This window comes from Athene noctua, chromosome 5 (genome assembly GCF_965140245.1).
Source record: "Athene noctua chromosome 5, bAthNoc1.hap1.1, whole genome shotgun sequence".
NCBI classification, from domain to species: domain Eukaryota; kingdom Metazoa; phylum Chordata; class Aves; order Strigiformes; family Strigidae; genus Athene; species Athene noctua.
The window spans coordinates 60,744,055-60,761,444 of NC_134041.1; the positions used below are offsets into that span (position 1 = coordinate 60,744,055).

At 40.5% G+C, this 17,390-nt stretch overlaps 1 long non-coding RNA gene across 1 annotated transcript in view; it reads right to left on the reverse strand.

Moving 5' to 3' along the window:
- Window positions 1–670, reverse strand: part of LOC141961521 (uncharacterized) — a 45,065-nt gene extending 44,395 nt beyond the window's left edge. Inside the window, exon 1 of the long non-coding RNA XR_012633771.1 lies at window positions 488–670. This is a non-coding gene — a long non-coding RNA (uncharacterized LOC141961521). The remainder of the gene's footprint in view (window positions 1–487) is intronic.
- Window positions 671–17,390: the final 16,720 nt, after the last annotated feature.

Consider the following 17,390-nt stretch of genomic DNA (forward strand, 5'->3'; position numbering starts at 1 on the left):
GTTGCCTTACTGTAAGTCAAACAGAATATCAGCCTCTAAATAGGTAAAAGCAGAAAATAATTGATAAACATCTTCCCAGGCTAGACAGACCTGTTTCTGCCATGGAGCAGGCAGAGGGACTAGCTCTTGATCTCTTAAGTGCACTCCAAGCTTAAAAATAGCAACATATTCATAGGATATACTAGTGAAATAAAGTGTCTTATTTGTTAAATACTGAGAAACAACATAAAGTAAATCTTAGTTATTAATACAATGTAAAAAACTTACCAAGACAACATCTCTGTACACATTGAGCATACATAATAGGACATACAGGTACACGTCTTGCTAAAACATCAAAATCAATTACACTCAAAAATACTGTTTGTCTCAGCAATTGCATTTCTTGTAAGCACATTTAGGGATTGATTCAATAATCAATCCTTGGATTCACCCAATGAAGCTGTAGCCAGGAATATGCATGTTGACCACAAGGAAAGTTACTTACCCCCATTCAGCCAACAATTGCTTTCTAGCTTGAAGCTTGATATCTTTATAAAATTTTAGCTAGCAGAGCAGATGATATTCCTACTTTCCATGCAAATGCATAATCCTTTTCTGAAGGTTACTAAGCTCTTTGCCACCAAAATCAGTGGAACTCCAGCTGTTTACATCAGATCTGTGAAAGGCTTTGAAGATGGAAAGAACTGTGCAAGTGTTAAGTGTAGCTATTTTGGTAAGGAATCTAGACCAGAAACACAGGCTGTTACACACAGATCCTATTGTTTCCTGTCAAAAGTCATCTTTATCAGCATAAAGGCAGAAGGCAGCAAAACCCAAGCAGTGACGAAAAAAAAAAAAAAAAAAAAGAGGGGAAAAAAAAAAAATTTGAGATCCAGTAGTCATTTTTCTAGGATACTTTCAGAGGCACTCTTAGCAGAAGGGAACAGTAAAACTTTGTGTCCATTAATCCTTTCTTGTATCAACTCTTTTTTTTTTTTTAATAATGATTTTTATTTGCTCTGACATGGGTTTTGATCAGTCACTAGGTCAGGATACTTTTTGGGGGATTCCCCAGCAACATCAGTTTATGCAGATGAATAGGAGAGAGGTATGGATGTTGAGGTGAAGAGGCTGTTTGTAAAGAAGAACTCGAGGTGAAGAAGCAAAAATACAAGAAAAGAGTGGTCTGAAGAACTGAGAACCTGGCAGATGAAAGATCCTGAGAGAAGCTTCCTGGCACAAATAAGAGAGAGCAGGTGCAAAGTTGTTTGTTTTGGTCTGGGGGTGTGTGTTGGTTTTGCGGTTTGGTTTGGGGCTTGTTTGGGTTTTTTTAGACAAAGGAGTCAAAGTCTCAAGGTCTTGGAAAAAAGTTCAGAAAAGAAAAAGGTTAAAAAAAAACGGCATTGGAAACATATGCTACAGACAGGCAGGGAATCCACAGATAAGGTGCTGTACAAACTAATTCCTCAAGAAATGTAAATAAAAGCAGAGTAAACAATGAAAATAAAGACGGGCATTGGGGGGAAAGTGAAAGAAATACCTGCAGATAAACAGCCTGGGTTTAGAGCACTACTCAAGAAAAACATACCAACATACTATTTTAAGACAAATCTCAGAAAAGGCTGAAGGACTCAACTGAACCTGCTATAATAATTTCATAAAACTTGGGCAGGCTCTGACAGCATCGTACAGAAAGCGAAAGATGGTGAATTCTGCAAACTTGTGATATCTCAAGAGATTGATCAAGCTGACAGAAAACATTTACAGCAAGTCATCACATGTGTCAACAGTGGACAAGATGATGATGGAATGGCTAAGGATGACTACAGAAATCAGACAAGGATAGCAAGCTACATCCAGATTTATTTCTACTGGTAGCTGAAGCTACAAGGCTTTAGCATAACAACAGCTTTAGCCTAGAAAGAAGAAACAGGAAAAAGTGAGCTGCATGAAAAGGCTGTTGATCCATAAGTAAAACTGACCTCATGCCACAGATGACAGGGACTTTCTATAGAGTCACTGAAAAAAGGGATGAGAAGACCATAAAACTCAATCTAAGAATTATCAAAGGAAACAAAAAATACGGCTGTAGGTGCAGGTATCCCACAACCCTGCAGGCTCTGAGGAATCCAAGTGGAGAATGGGAATTACAAAGATGCTGGAAAGAGAAGGATCATAGCTGTTACTACTAACTGCAAAAGTATAAAAAATATCACAGAATCTATGAGGTTAAAGCTATTTTTTACAAAATTCATAACTGAAGCAATTCAGCAGGCTAGAATATTTCCTCACTTGGAGGGAACCAAGTGAGGAAAAGTCATTGGCTGCAGAAACTACTTTAGGGGAATGGTAATGAATTACATGGAATAACAAGGTCTAATGACAGAGTGGTAGGATGTCTTATTTCATTTCCGTTGTTGCTGTTGATTTAATGGACGTGCTTCACACCCAGGTCTGTGGAGCACAGAGATAAGCAAACTAAGCAAACAACATCCAGCTTAAGCTTTCCAGGGTATAAAATAAAATGCAGTATCACAGAAACATGGACTTGAGCCAAAGCCCCCTCTGCACATTCCTGCAGGACTCTGCAAACCCCAGACCCAAAGAGGAGCACAGAGAATCTGCTGTCCTGAGAGAAATGACCACATCAGTCATTTGTGGATCAGACTATTGCCCAGGAAAACAGGCACTGCACATTTACAGAGTCTTCATCACTTCCCATCTTATAGTTGATCATCTTATGTAGTGGGTCAGGAGGATTTTGGTGAATTCCCCTGACAGCAGAAGACTGAGTTATTCAGTATTGACCTCTGCAACTGATAGAAGCATGGATCCAGTTTTTCTAAGACCAGCTTCCTCTTCTCCATGTGTCTCGTGGCCTCTCCAGTTTCCTTATCCCTTCCACCCCATCACATATTTGCAGGCTGCACAGTGAGGTGGGGTGCAAGGGACCTAATGTCATCCTGCTTTGTCTTTCTCTTAGATCCCCATCTCAAAAAGATGCAAAGGGCTGCCCTGGACTCACATATCCTAACAGCTCTTGCTAAAACCAAATAAAACAGGGCAGGGAGAGGGGGGAAAAGTGAACTTTAAAGCAAAGGCTCGCTGCTATGGTGAATTTCCAAACACTATGTGAGTCACTTAGAGGAAGTTTCTACATGCTTATATCTTCCAGCTCAAATACTGTAATTAAATTACTTTAGCTACTGACTGTAAAAAGCTTTATTATTGCAATAGCTAGGTCTGAAGATGAATCACGTTGCCATTATACACCGCAGGTGGTTTATCACAGAAGTCACCCAATTGCTTTTAGGACATTTACTAAGAGAAAAACACACTTTAATGTCTGCCTAAGCAGAAGATGCAATTTTAACTGTTGTCCATTCTCAAAAAAAAACCAAAAAGAGATGACAAATCCAGCAGCCCATTACTTATATCTTTTGCAATCTGAATTAGTGTTGTTCACAGTAAGATTTTCCTCAAGCGCAACTGAAGAATGGGCCATGTGTGATCAAAGATGTGGCCATACCACTGTCACAGACTATGCCATAAGACAGATAAAAAATAAAATCATGATGCAAAACTATGCATTCCATTTTAACAAACATTTCTGAGGGAGGTTTTGAAGCGGGCTCTGCTTCCATGTTATCAGCAAAAGCAATATCGTTTCCTAAATGGCTCAGGAACCAGAGTGTTGAGATCTTTTGTTATTCTGGCCAAATTAACCCAAAAGAAGTTGCTGGGTATTGAGCACTTTTTAAAATGTGGTTAAGAGATCAGAATGCTTCTCTCATAAGCCTTTAACAGAGAAAGGCTATGACATCCACTTTTACAAAGGACTAGACGGGGCAGCCCCTACAGAGAGTAGGAGTCTTGTGGCTAGCAGCGCTGAACTTGGGACTAGTCAACTGAGCCCTCAATCAGTATCAATGAGGACTAATAAATGCTGCAGTAGGTCAAAAATGGGTTTTTTTCTTCTTGCTTCACCAAAGAAGCCACAGGAGAAAAGACAGCCCTTGGGGTTCTGATATCTTACCCATGATTTATCTCATGTAATGCCACTTATGACTGTTCTTTTTCTTTCTGCAGAGAACTGATATTAAACCAGAGCAAGAACAAGTCATGTACAAAAATGTTCCTTAAAAAGGCAAAATTAGCCACCCTTGGAAAAACAATAAGAGAGGAATGTGAATAACACAGCATTTCCTGTGGCTTGTATACTTATCTCATACCATAATGATCAAGTGGCTTACTTGTCTCTACCCGTTACAAAAGGGATTCTTTGCATTTTCACGTGGTTCTGCTGTACAACCAACCACACAGTTTTATTACTTTGTCTTAGCTATTTTGGTGCTTAGATACTCAAATCCTTTCCCCTTCCCTTCAGTAAGTAAATTTTCCAGGCTAAAGTTCAAAGTAAATTCCAAAGTGATTATATAAACACATGCATACTGTAGATTGACATCATACAATGCTATGCTTTGTGCTGGATTTTTTTTTCCCTTTTTAGTTTGCAACAACTTCTGTATGCCTGGCTTGCTTCCCTAATATAGTAGCTTATTACACCCTACTGGATAAGACAGCACTGTATTCCTCTGACAGTTTGGATTTCACAGGGAAAAAAAATGTCATGATTTAATTCATAAAAATAGACTTACAAAGGAAAAATAAAAGTAACAGACCTTATGAATCTCCCTGTTTATTAATGCATGTGATTAGTGGAGTGGAGAGAAAGCAGGTTTATATGTTTCAGTCCATCATGACTGTGAAATTGAACTGTAAATGGTACCTAGTGCAGTCAAGTGAAACAGACACCATGCAGGGAGTTAATGGAAATGTGGAGAGCTTTTCTTTTTAACAAAGTACTCGAGCAATTATCCCAGCACACCCACAGTGAAATGAGATAAAGTTAGTCTGTGCGTTACAAAGGCTGTTAACCGCAAAATAAATTTACTGACAGCCATTGGGAACCTTTTGTTCATTGTTCCTTTTTCTGCACCTATTAGCCAAAAATGACAAATGGCATCGGTGGGAATAAACAGCCAGTGCTTTGTGGGGTGGGATATTTGTTATGGGCATACACTAGCAGACAGCCATTTGCTTGAGGCTATAGATATTACTTAACTCAGAACACAAATAAATAGTTCAAGAAAGTAATACGCCCCATTGTCATGCTCACCTGGAAAAGAGGTGGGGTTTGAGGAGCGATCTGAAGTGGCCTTGTTCTGCCACTCCAGCAATGCAAGCACTAAGTGCTTCTGACAGGCCCGCTTTGCTGTCAGGGCTTTGTATTGACATTAACCTTTTACAGTAATAGTAAAAATACATCAGAGCTCCCTCCTAGACTCAGGTTTCCTATCACTTCCCTGGCTGCCTGCATCACCAAAGAGTGAAGGTCATGCCTGAGGCGTTAGCTGCTTTCAGTGTAGTATTGAACTCTGGGGACAAATAGGATGAACAGCAAGTCCCACTTGCCCTCTAAAACCTACCCTCGTCTGCTTGCTTAATAAAGATCTCCTTCCTCCAGCTCCACCTGCTCCCCCAGCAGCAGTGCGACAATACCAGTGTGTCCAATGGTAAATATTGATCTCCTGGGGCAGAACTCACCCCCGTGTGCACGGTCAGGCAGAAAGCCCTGCCCAGCTGTGTGCAGTCTCAAAACCCCCATCCGAAGGGGGTGAACCGTGCAGGTGAAAACACAACCACTGCTTCAGTAAGGAACTTGAAAGGGGCTTTGCTCCTAAGCAAAAAAAAGCAAATCTCAGACACTGAGTACGAAAGGCTACCCGTATAGGAGGTATTCATCAATGATCACAATGGCTTTCTATAGATTTTCCATTTAAGGGAAAATCCTTCCCTTTCAAAAGTTCGTTAGAAAGCACCACTGGTATGTTACAGGTTACATACCACAGGAGACCAACCTCAACATGTTATTAGAAACCCACTAGAGAAGCTGATATAAGAATGATGTTAAGATGTTTGGAAAAAGCAAGCAACTTAGATATCAATTGCAACTTGTGTTTCACAAAGTCCTTTATTGCTGGTGAGGACTGCTGGTTAGGCCTCTTTGATATATCTTCTTGTGATACCTAAAGTAGCAGCACGCTATCTGGTTTTTATCATGCTATTCTCAGAGCAGTTCAAATACAAGCCAGAATCAAATACAGTACACTGAGCCAAAGCCAAGCCACATTTTATGTAATACCAACAACATCTCCTGCTCCTATGGCAATATAATCTAGTTCCTATTTGCATTTCCAGTGCAGATGAAAGACAGGGCTATTTACTCTCACAACCCTTCCATTGCTATTCCTGGTCTCTGTCCTGGAGCATCCCTCTGTTCAGCAGGTGTATTGATGTCCCTAATTCTCTCTTCCGGAGATCATTGCCATGGTTTTTGCTATTAACCTCAGTACCTTAACATCCGAAAGCATTCCTCCCTTCTTTTCAGGGAGGTATGATTTGAAGATCTGTATCTCTTAGCCTCACAGCTATTATTTACGGCTGTCAGTCAGACAACAGAAACTGAAATCAAAATAACCAGTGCTATCCTCCATAACAGACCCTGTCACTTTTTCCTGACTTCTATTCAACATAGCCATAATTTATTTTATTTCCCCTACTTACGTGTCTTATATAAGCATCCTACACAGCCCTAGCACAGCTGCATCACAAACCAACATACTTTCCATACCCTCCATAACCTTAACCCCAACCCCAGCAAATAAGACCCTGTTAACTCTAGGAACAGCTCTGATTTCAGCCCTCCTGAGACACACAGAGGCAAAGCTGTCCTCACGTAGATCCTTGCTGCAGAGAAGGGACACTGTGTTTTGCAACAATGGTTAGACATGAAGCCAACCTGGACCCTGGGAAAGTCACTTTTTCGTCCTGCCCAGAGCTGCTAATGCACATGTACTGGCTCCTCTCTCTGCCTTGCAGCATTTCCATTTCTCTGCATGTCTGCCAGATTCTTTCCATGGTGCTTTTCCTTTGCTGTGCAGTGTAGCAAGATGCCAGCTTTCTATTTTTTGCACTGTGCATGCTCTGGATCTAACATTGTGCTTAAGATACTATCAAGTAGCCAAATGTGACACGCTTTCAAGGTTGGCCTCAAGGTAGCAAACTCAGGGAGTAAGCCTTTCAATCACAATCAGATACCAATCAAACAAAAATAGATGAGGGCTGACAGCGGGCTGGTGTTATTATACTGTCTATTTCCAGCTGTTTTGGTTCAGGATGTTTTTATCAAGTCAGTCTCCAGAACACCTCACTAGTATGCAAGGAAGACAAGAGAGGAAGTGGTTGTACAAAAATGAAATAGTTTGTGATTTATAGCTGAAGGAAAACTAAGACAATGGTTTCCCTGATTTATTAGATGTAATTGTGCCTCTAGCATCATCATAAAACAAAGCAAATCCTAAAGATAAAATCAATCTGGGGGAGGAGCGCGGACCCACAGCTGCAAAGACATCATTTCAAGATGCAGATTTTCTCCTTCCCCTCACATAAACATTACATCAAAACTTTTGTAAATCTGCAGCTACCCAAATGGTGCTCATTGTGTCCTCATGCACAGCACAAAGTTCAAAGGAACAGAAAGATACTGAGAATTTTTACCTTTAGTTTGCCGTGCTGACATAGATCAGGGAGATTTGTAGACTTTGATCTTCCCTTATTTAATTAAAGTCAGATGGAGCCCAGTAGAAATGTGAAGTTTCAGCTTCAGCAGGAGACTCTATGGCCCAACAGAGTTTTCACCAGTCTTTCATCTCCTCCGATCAAAGCTTCCTATCCTGACCCAGCTGATGTCAAATTATTCTGATCAGATCCTGGTGAAGAACTGTCTTTTTATTTGTGATGGGGACTTCCTGTGAATATCACAAAGGCATCTCACATGGGGGAGCTACGCTGTTGTTCACCATGATAGCTTCAAAATACATTTAAAAGAAAACAGACTTTGACAGCTCTACAATCCAGTAAAGACCACAGCCAGAGCCTTTTAAATACAGGGAGAACAGCATATAACTTGGATCAAGGTCTAATACAGGTTCCAATCTTTCACTGACTTGTTGCTAATTTTTGCACCTGTAAGGAATTAAAACAGTGATTTTGAGTGTAGTTGGCCTAAGGGTAAGTGAGGTGGTAAATGAGTTTTAGATTCTCATTAAATAATTGGGCTCAGCTTTCAGAATTTCATCATTTCACTTGAAAATATAGATGATGCTAACACTGCCTGTTCTCCAAAATTTTACTCTATGTGTTATGTCTTCTGTCTTACTTGTTTGTCTCAGTTTCATCAGAGATAAACATCAGTGTGGTAGGGACAGAACTGTTGTAGTTATAAAAGAATAAGACCTGATCACAAAGCAATATTTATATCTTTGAAAAGAAACACCACCAACCTGTAGATCCCATGCAAAAGCCCTGAATCCACAAAAAGAGCTCTGCAGAAATTGGCCCCTTTGCTCCAGCCGCTTGTGCAAAGTTCCACTAATTCAGGGGGACTTTCTCATGCAGAGTTCCTCTGGGCACACAGATAAAGTCCATGGCTCATGTGCAGTCCCCTCATTCTTTAGTGGAGGAGCACAATCCTACTACCGTGGCTACCAAAACTCACCAAATGTCATGTCTGTGGCTACCTATGGCTGAAAGACTACCCTTGTGATCCAGACTGATTTACCTTCCCACTGGAGAACTTGCTAGCGTGGTCTCAGCAGGCTTCTAACAGCCTACAAGGGCGATGGGGACCTGCGGTGGGAAGGGCACTTGCATTGCCTACAACAGCCAAACAACATTCAAGTGCCTCAGGAGCTTACATGCTCCAGTTAATTACCAGGGAAACTAGGAGCACCTTATCACTGCCTACACACGAAGCCAAGGCTCCTGTTGAAGGTACCAAAATTACCTGTCTGAAGTTAGAGGGTCTGAAAACCACTTGTTACAAGTAGGGTCTGTGTCAGTACGGCTTTAACTAGGAGGATTTGGCCTTAAGTTTGCTAAGGATCTGACAACCAGTCCTCTCTTCCAGAGGCAGTATCTTAGAGTTTCCCCGAAGTAGATGCATTGATAGGGGTTAAATGTCACCATCTACCTCTGGCTGAATAAACTATGTTTTTCTACATCTGATACAATTGTAAGAGTGCGCTGTGCTGATCAGGCATACATTTTGCACAAAATGTCATGCATGTTTATTATTAGATTAAGCTGCAGTAGGTTTAATTTTAGAACTTTTGATTCAAGTGGTGCAATGAAGATTAAATGTTGGGCATTATTAAAGATGCAGATGTGGTTATATTGAATTATAAACCTCATTAAGTGCGATGTCCTAGACGGGCTTGTGAGATAAGCTACAAAGGACTTCCTTACTTCATACTAAAGTTATTAAAATATTAGAAGGTAAATCTAATCATAAAAATATTATGATAGAATGAAACTGATACTTTAAAAACATTATTACAAAAGACTGTATTTCTTTCATGTATAATTACTTCCCTCTCAGTTTAGATTGCTGAAATGATATTAAAATGCAAGAAGCCTTTTTCCTCTTTTGAACACATAAAAAGCAAATACAACGGAGCCAAATTCTGTCTCGGCTTTCGGTGCCTGAGCCTTGAAAGGTCCTCCTCCTTATTGTCAAGCTTTTAGTTCTCATCAACATTGAAGTTATCCACTATGATTGTATCTGGTAGCAAGGCCATCCCCACTTGCATGGATGAGTGGCTGAGACACAGCCATCACGGGAAGTATATGATGAGGTTCTGGAATGTCTGAGGTGGCTGAATTTAGAGAAGAGACCAACAGCATGGAACAGGGCAGCTACTCATGTAAAAATAAAGGTACACAAAGAGGGTTCTCACATCTTCTCATCAAGTCCTTTAACATAGCCTTCTCTTTTGTAGTAGGACAGCAGGGTGTACACAGTGAAACTTGAAAGGGCAAAAGGAGGTAAGTTTCAAACTAATGAAAGTTTGGGGTTTTTTTTTTAAGTAAGCATATAATGAACCTGGGGGCCTCATAGCAGTGTGCTACGAGATATGTAGGTTCCCTATCATCCCACTTGAAAAGATTTCCCATCGGTATGGATGGGAAGAATTTCACCATGTCATTGGTGAGGACAAATGATCTATAAGAAATAAGAGAAGTGCTGGCTCAGACCATCAGCCAACAGGTGACTGACTGGTGGGAAGAAAATTCTCCTGTGGGAATTCCGTAATTGCACAGCCTAGCACTTTCCTTGCAAGGGTTATGCTCTGGCTCTTTAATATCAAGACCGAGATGTTGCTCTGAGCCAGCAGGCCAGTTGCAGCTCTTTCACCCCACGGGCAGGTACAAACCACTTCACACCACATCAGGACTTTCGTGGATTCTGTCAAAACCTACTGGAATGTCATATCCAAGTTCTGGAGAAGTTCTCACCGCTTTTGCTAAGTGTTCCCCCATTGCAAGGCAAGGCTGAGCTATGCAAAAACCATTGCCCCTTCTTAGGTTTTGCAGATGGGCAGCTTCTCCCTCACAATTCAAAGGACAAAACCTGTTTGTCCTAGCCTGGACCACCTCTAAAACAAGCCCATAAATTTCTACAGTTCAAGATCCATGTTTTCTAAACAGGGCTTTCTTCTCTTTCCTCATTAAACTGTGGCAATTCCTCAACTGCATTAGATAAAGGCCCTTCTAATACACTGCAAATGTAGAGATAGCTTCTTATTTGCTAAACAATGGTATTTGTAAAATAATGTAAGAAATTAAGAGCATTTTCTATAGGTCCATTATGTCAACTGAATGAATTCAGTGACCACAATGGATTTGATCCATGACAAGATATTTGAATTTGCTTGTTTACAAGACTTGCTAAATCAGATAACCTGTTTTGTCTCTCAGCATACAGAGCATGTCTCTTTTCAGATAAAGCTAGGAAAAAAAGTACCAATTGATTTGATTGCATTATATTTTACATCAGATGTTCCTTCTGGGATTCTTGTAAAAGCTGGCGGTGATTTATAGCTATCTGTCATTGACTTGAGGCACTTGATGTCAAAAATAGCAAGATAAAAAAGAGTGTTTTACAAATAAATCTTTAAAAGCAGAGCTACAGCAATGATTTTTGTAAAATAGGCAATCACATTCTAGTGTGTTAGAGTTTGAATATTGCAGCTGTTATGAGAATTTGAAAATAAAACATGAAGATACCTCACTGCCACTAGGAAGGGAATAGAGGAACTGGGAAAGCAAGACTTGTAGCAAAATATCCAAATCCTTTATATTTTTCCAGTAGAAACTTACAAATTCTCCTGTTTCCTTTTAGCTGTTTTTCTATGTGACAGGCTAAACATTTTTAGGAATAAGGAGTTTCTCCTATACTTAAACAAAAATATATTTAGCACTAATTTTTGTATCAAGCAGAATAAAACAACAGGATTTAAAGGGAAATATTAGATTACTTGTGAAGGTTTCTGAGAAACAACACGGTTGGATATTTTTATCTTCATTTCCTTGTCTTTTGCAATTTTAATTTGAGAAAATGCACACACTGTGAAATGTTCAGTTAAATATTTCATTGTTAGTGCATGCTGCAGAAAGCAACAACAACAACAAAAAAGAGATATTAATACTCTAAAGATCAGTTCCCTCTGTATTTGTTTTGGTGTGTAATTTATTAGTGTAAACTGAAAAAAAATAATCAAGATTCCTACTGAGAGCAGACACTCTGAAAAAAGGAGAAAAGCAATAAAGCACCATAATGAATTCAAACGCTGCAGACAGAACTACTAAATAAAATACACAAATGGGGGAGCCAGGACTGTTGCTTTTTCTTCTGCTCTATAAACATAATTCTGCAGAACTCAGATTGCTTCCATAGCTGGAAGTAATAGCAGCTCCTATATCCTCGCTGAGCAAAACCAGTCATGACAACATGATCTCTCGCACAGCCTGTACTTTTTAGCACATGGACAGTTGTGAGATGACTCACCACACTTTTAATTGCAGCTTTGATCATCAAATCTTTTTTGAATTACTGAAGACTCTATTTCCGCTTTTCAGTTACAAAAACCATCAGAAAAGGATTTGAGGTTTCAGGTTGGAAAGTTCAGCTTTTCTTTTAAAATCCCAACCTCATTCAATGAGCATCCATAAAGTGATGCAAGACAAAAGCATAAGATAGACCATACCAAACCGAACTCCTTAGCATTTAGTGTCCTACATTGGCATCCACCTCTTTATCTTGTCTGCCCTTTTCAGGCCAGAATTTCTGTTGCTTTGGTAACCTACCCAGACACTGACATTTCATTGTAACTGGCCTGTTTCTGGCACTAACCACTCTTTTCCGATTAATCAGATGCTGTTTATATTTTTCCATAAGACCATTCCATAGTCAAGGCAGGCACCACTAGATGGCTCAGAGGACTAGTAGGCTGCTTCTGCTTCACAGAGGTCTCCAGACAGGGCACTTGGTGGTGGTCCCCAGGAAGTGTGGTCCTCCAAACCCAGCTTCCCTTGGCCACGGAGCAGCTGTTCAGGCAGCAGAAGGCAGGACCCAGCTTTGCCCTGTTTGGGGCAGCCGTCCAGCAGCGAGGACCCTGTGAAACCATGCACTGACACCCCTCCTCAAACAAAACCAGCATCCCCCCGGCTGTAACCCATGCCTCATGAAGCAAAAGAGCATATTTTGCCTCATAAAGGGCCTGTCATGTTCCGACAGAGCCCCATTTCTCTGCGATGTGTCAGCAGTCATCAGAGGGAAAGGATGATCCCCCATTGGCACATCTAGTTTGCTCAGAAATGCTCATTCTGGCTTTTTTCCCTTGCATAGCTACACAAATCCCAAAGCAACTTGTCAGTGACTTTTAATTCAAGCCGATGATTAACGCTGTTTGTAGTCATAATCACCAAATGTTTTCTTACTGATGTAAATCCCTTCCCCGATGGAGACCCAGCACCTTGCCACAACCCAGCTTGCGAGGACAGTTCCTCTGTGCACACTATGTGCAAAGAATGAACTTAGGCATTAGCTTAATGGACTTTTATGTCTCTCTGGTCATCAGCCACAGAGAGGTACATCCAGCTGGCTGCTTCTAATAGTTAATTTGTTCCCCAATTGGAGAGGGAATTTTTCTTTTTAACAAGCTCTTTAGTGGGACTGTTTCTCTCCTAACCAACATCAGATCTTTTTGACATCCGCAGAGTCATTTTAGATTTACACTGATACCAGGGAGGTAAAACTCAGCTCTTTATTATACAGCTGAGTTTATCTGCTCAGGTAAATGCAAAGAAAAGAACTGTAAGAGGAAATTACAAATAACGTCAAAAAAAGCAGCAACAGAAACACAGTTCTTGTCCAAATGTACTATAAAAAGTTCTCTCAAAACAATTCCACTATTCTATGGTCTTTTCCTACAACAGCACTTATTTTATCTTCTCCTACTCTTTGCCAACCCTCAGGTGGGCAGTCTTGCTTAAGTCATTCTCTTACAAGGGTGGGTAGGAATTGTAGCATTTTTAATATGTCTACAAGTTTCACACACGTAGTAAATATAGATTGATAAGCTACAGAAACCTGGTCAGCTTTAACTAAAATGCAGCAGTACAGTAGCCAATTTATTTGGGATATTTAGAAATGAAAAATGGGTCAGTCCACTTATTAACAGAAACCTTCTAGCTGCCAAGAGAGCTTTTGGGCAGCCAAGAACTCATTGGTAGGAGTTTCTACAAATCTTGTTTTTGTCAAACTTCTTACAATAGGGCAACATAATCAGGTGAAATTAAAATGGCCCTATGTTAGAGAGTCAGCAAAAAAGAGGGCCCAGCCTTCAATTAGTGTCACCACTAACAAGCCATGTGAAAGATAATATAATGGGTCTTGGCTGATTTCCTGCCAAGTTTTCCAGACCTCATTTTGCTTTTTTGACTTTACACGCAGTATCATATTTAGTAGGACTAATGAGCCTCTAATGGGCCCACCCCAGCATGTGAGTTCTTTTTTTTTCCTTTGTTGATGATCTTCCTTCCTCAAGAAATCAATGTTTTGTAAAAGACAAAGAATAAGGTCTTTGCAGTGTTATCATTCCAAGGTCTCTGCTCTACCCTCACTTTTAGAGCATGCAAATCATTTTTGCCTAGCAATTTCAGAGGAAATTCACAAAAAATATCTTTCTGCAGGATTGCAAATGTTTCTGCTCCTGATGCAAGGGCCCAGAGCAGCTCAGATTGTTACACTTAATTGGGGAAACTGATGGAAGGAAAAGAGAAACTGAAGATAAATAAAGGCAAAAGATCAGCAGAATTCATACAAGAAACCCGTGCTCTGCTTTCTCAAGGAAGGCGTATGAGTAAAAGCCATCCTTCACCAGCAAGGCATCCTCAGAACACCTGAGAGTGCTCTGCTGGAGAGATGATGGGTTATAACGAACTTTCCCTGAGACCAGAGATAGTGGCAGCTCCATATCCTGAAACCTGGAACAAATGCAGTATGTGGAATCAGGGATGCTGAAAGCAACCAGCCTTTCAGCTCTCTGCTTTTGGAGTATTTCCTCTGGTAAGTCTTCCAGAACAATTTTGGTGGCACCAGGGGGTCACCCTTAGCAGCACTCTTCATCAGAAAGCAGCCACCATCACTCAAACTTAGCTGAAAGTTCCTCCCCAAGGACACAGAAAAGGCCAAGATACTCAATACCTTCTTCATCTCAGTCATTGCTGGCAAGATCAGCTTTCACCAATCCCAGGCCCCTGAGACCAGTGGGAGCCTGAAGCAAGGCAGACCTACTTTGGTGGAAGAGGCATCTGGATTCAGGTTAGGTAACATTTAAACAAAGTGGACACACACAAATCCGTGACAGCTGATCATGAGGTGCTGAGGGAGCTGGCTGATGTCATTGCAGGCCATTCTTGATTGTCTTTGTAAGGTCACGGTGATCAGGAGAGATTCCTGCAGGCTAAAAGAAAGGAAATGTCACTCCTGTCTTCAGTAAGGACAAGGAGAAGGATCCAGGAAACTACAGGCTGGTTGGGCCCACCTCAATCCCTGGAAAGGTGATGGTTTCCAGCAGTTTTTGCTTCATTTCCAAACATCTGAAGGACAAGAAGGTTTATAGGAGTGTAGTCCTGACACTCCTCACTCTCAGAGACCCCAGAGTCTGACAAAAGTGTCTGACAGCCCTTAGCAACATGAAGAATTTGGTAGAGACAAGTAATCAACAGCAAGAGGAGAAGAGCTTCACTTTCAAACATCACAAGAATCAACAAAGATAATGACCGCTACAGTTCTCTTAAGAATTAGCATTAATAAAATTCATTCTGAAAAGTCCAAGACGTTAAGTGCTAAGCAGATAATGAGCTCCAATTGCAGCAGTTACTGATTGACTACATAATATGCTCCGGTTTTTGTTAATGTTGTCCTTTTCTCCCTCTCCTTTGCCCCTTCTCCAGTCATTACCTAAGTCTTTTTAGGCAATGGACTGTGAAGTGAAACTTGATGTGTGAGGTGTTTTGCTTGCTGATTAGTTTCTCAAATTCCATTCTTTCAGTGATTTTTTTCTCCCCGTGTTGATTTTATGGGGGTTTATATAGGGTCTCTGCCCTTTATCCAGCTGTATCTTTTCACAAAGCCTGTAGGGATACAATTATCATGAGTGCTTTTTATGCCTTTGTGAAGTAAAACCATCAAACAGGTTCTGATATGTAAACCATCATAAGGTCATGCCAGTTTGTCTCATGCAAAAAATAAATCTCAGGAAGGAAATATTTAGGTAAGAACGGAAAAAACCCAGGTACATGCTCGATCTACTGGATCACGTGGTCTCAACAGGTTTCTAACGCTGATTTAAGTGTTGAACCTTGCTTCATACTGCTTGGGTGGAGTGTTCCCCATTAATAGTAGTAGCATGGAATATGCTGAAGCGTGTGAAGTTTCAAGCATAGTTTCTTGCTAACTTCTCTGAGTTTGAGAAATTACCAGAATGTAGGTTTCATTAAGAGTTGCTTTTTTATGCATATGACAGAGAGAAATTGCAGCCAGTGGTGCCTTTGCTGAAAAGACTCCATTAGATTGCCATTAGTTGCTAATAATATATCATAATTATTTTTATAGGGTTAAGCTTGTCTCTTTCCTCATCCACCTGCCTTGCAGAGATAACCTCTAAGTCCCTGAAGGACTGTCAGACTCCAACTCAAAAGCTTTTCCCTAGCTACATTTTCTAAACAATTCATTACTATAAAAGATTGGTGAGAATACAGAGATATGGCCCATTCTCTCCTCAATTTACATTCTCATATAACTCCACTCAATGCCTAGTCAGACTCTGGAATAATTTGATTTTTCTTCTATTATTACTATGCAAAGATATTCTGTATATTAGTGCAGCAGCCATTCATTCTTCAGAACACATCTCATTTGCCATTAGCTACACAAACACTTGGCTGTACTTAAAGAATTGCTAGTCACAGCTGTGTCACATATCTCATTTAAAATACCCGTTTTGTTTAGTGTGTGTGGCATGGTTCTCAAAAGGTTGAGCCTTAGTAGTACGTATTTCTACTAAAAAATGAATAATAAATGCACTGCTAAGATGTACGCTTGTGTATGCACTTGTGCTGCTGGAAATAGTAAATGTTGATACTTTGTTTTCTTCTGATAAGCTTTGCCTCAAAGTGAAAGCTTCTCAGTGGATCTGTCAGGTCTAGTGGCAGCATCTGCTGCCTGACCTTTATGCAAGCGTATTAGATGATTTTAATTGTAGAGTTGAGCACCGCTGCTGTATAAATATGAACAGCAGAGCAGTTGACTTAAGTCTCACCGAGAGGCTTGCTTTTGTCCTCTGTTTAAAATCCTGCTTCTGTAGGCTGAGTCCTGCTTTGCATTAGACTTCTCTAAGGCTGAAACTAGCTCTGGCGACCTGAGGAGAAGGAGCAGGCAAGTAGCCTATCCCTAGGAATGGGAATGGGTGAGTAGACTTCAAAACACTGCTGAGGTGCTACAGCTTAGGCCTGAGCTTAAGAGGAACTGAAATCCATGAACCTTTCAGCAATGAGAGTCTGGCACTGCGGACCTATTGCCATTTTGAGAGCAGGACTAATTCAGGTCAGAACAACTAGCCATGCTGCTTGCATAGGAAGGTCAATGACTTTTTCTGCCACAGTGAAATGATGTCTTTATACACCATGGAATGGTCATTTTGTCAAAATAATTTAACTGAATGCCACGTATCTGCATTCTGGACTTTCTTCCATTGCAGGAACTTTAAATGGTGACATGACCTCACCAGCACAAATGAGTCTCCACTGCAGAGACCCTCTGAACTAAACTCAGATTTAATTATAACATGAAAATTTCCACAAGGAGAGTGAATCAGACCTCTTTGTATGAAACCAGAAGATGTTGTAGTGCTCTCCAGAGAATGTCAAATATGTAATCA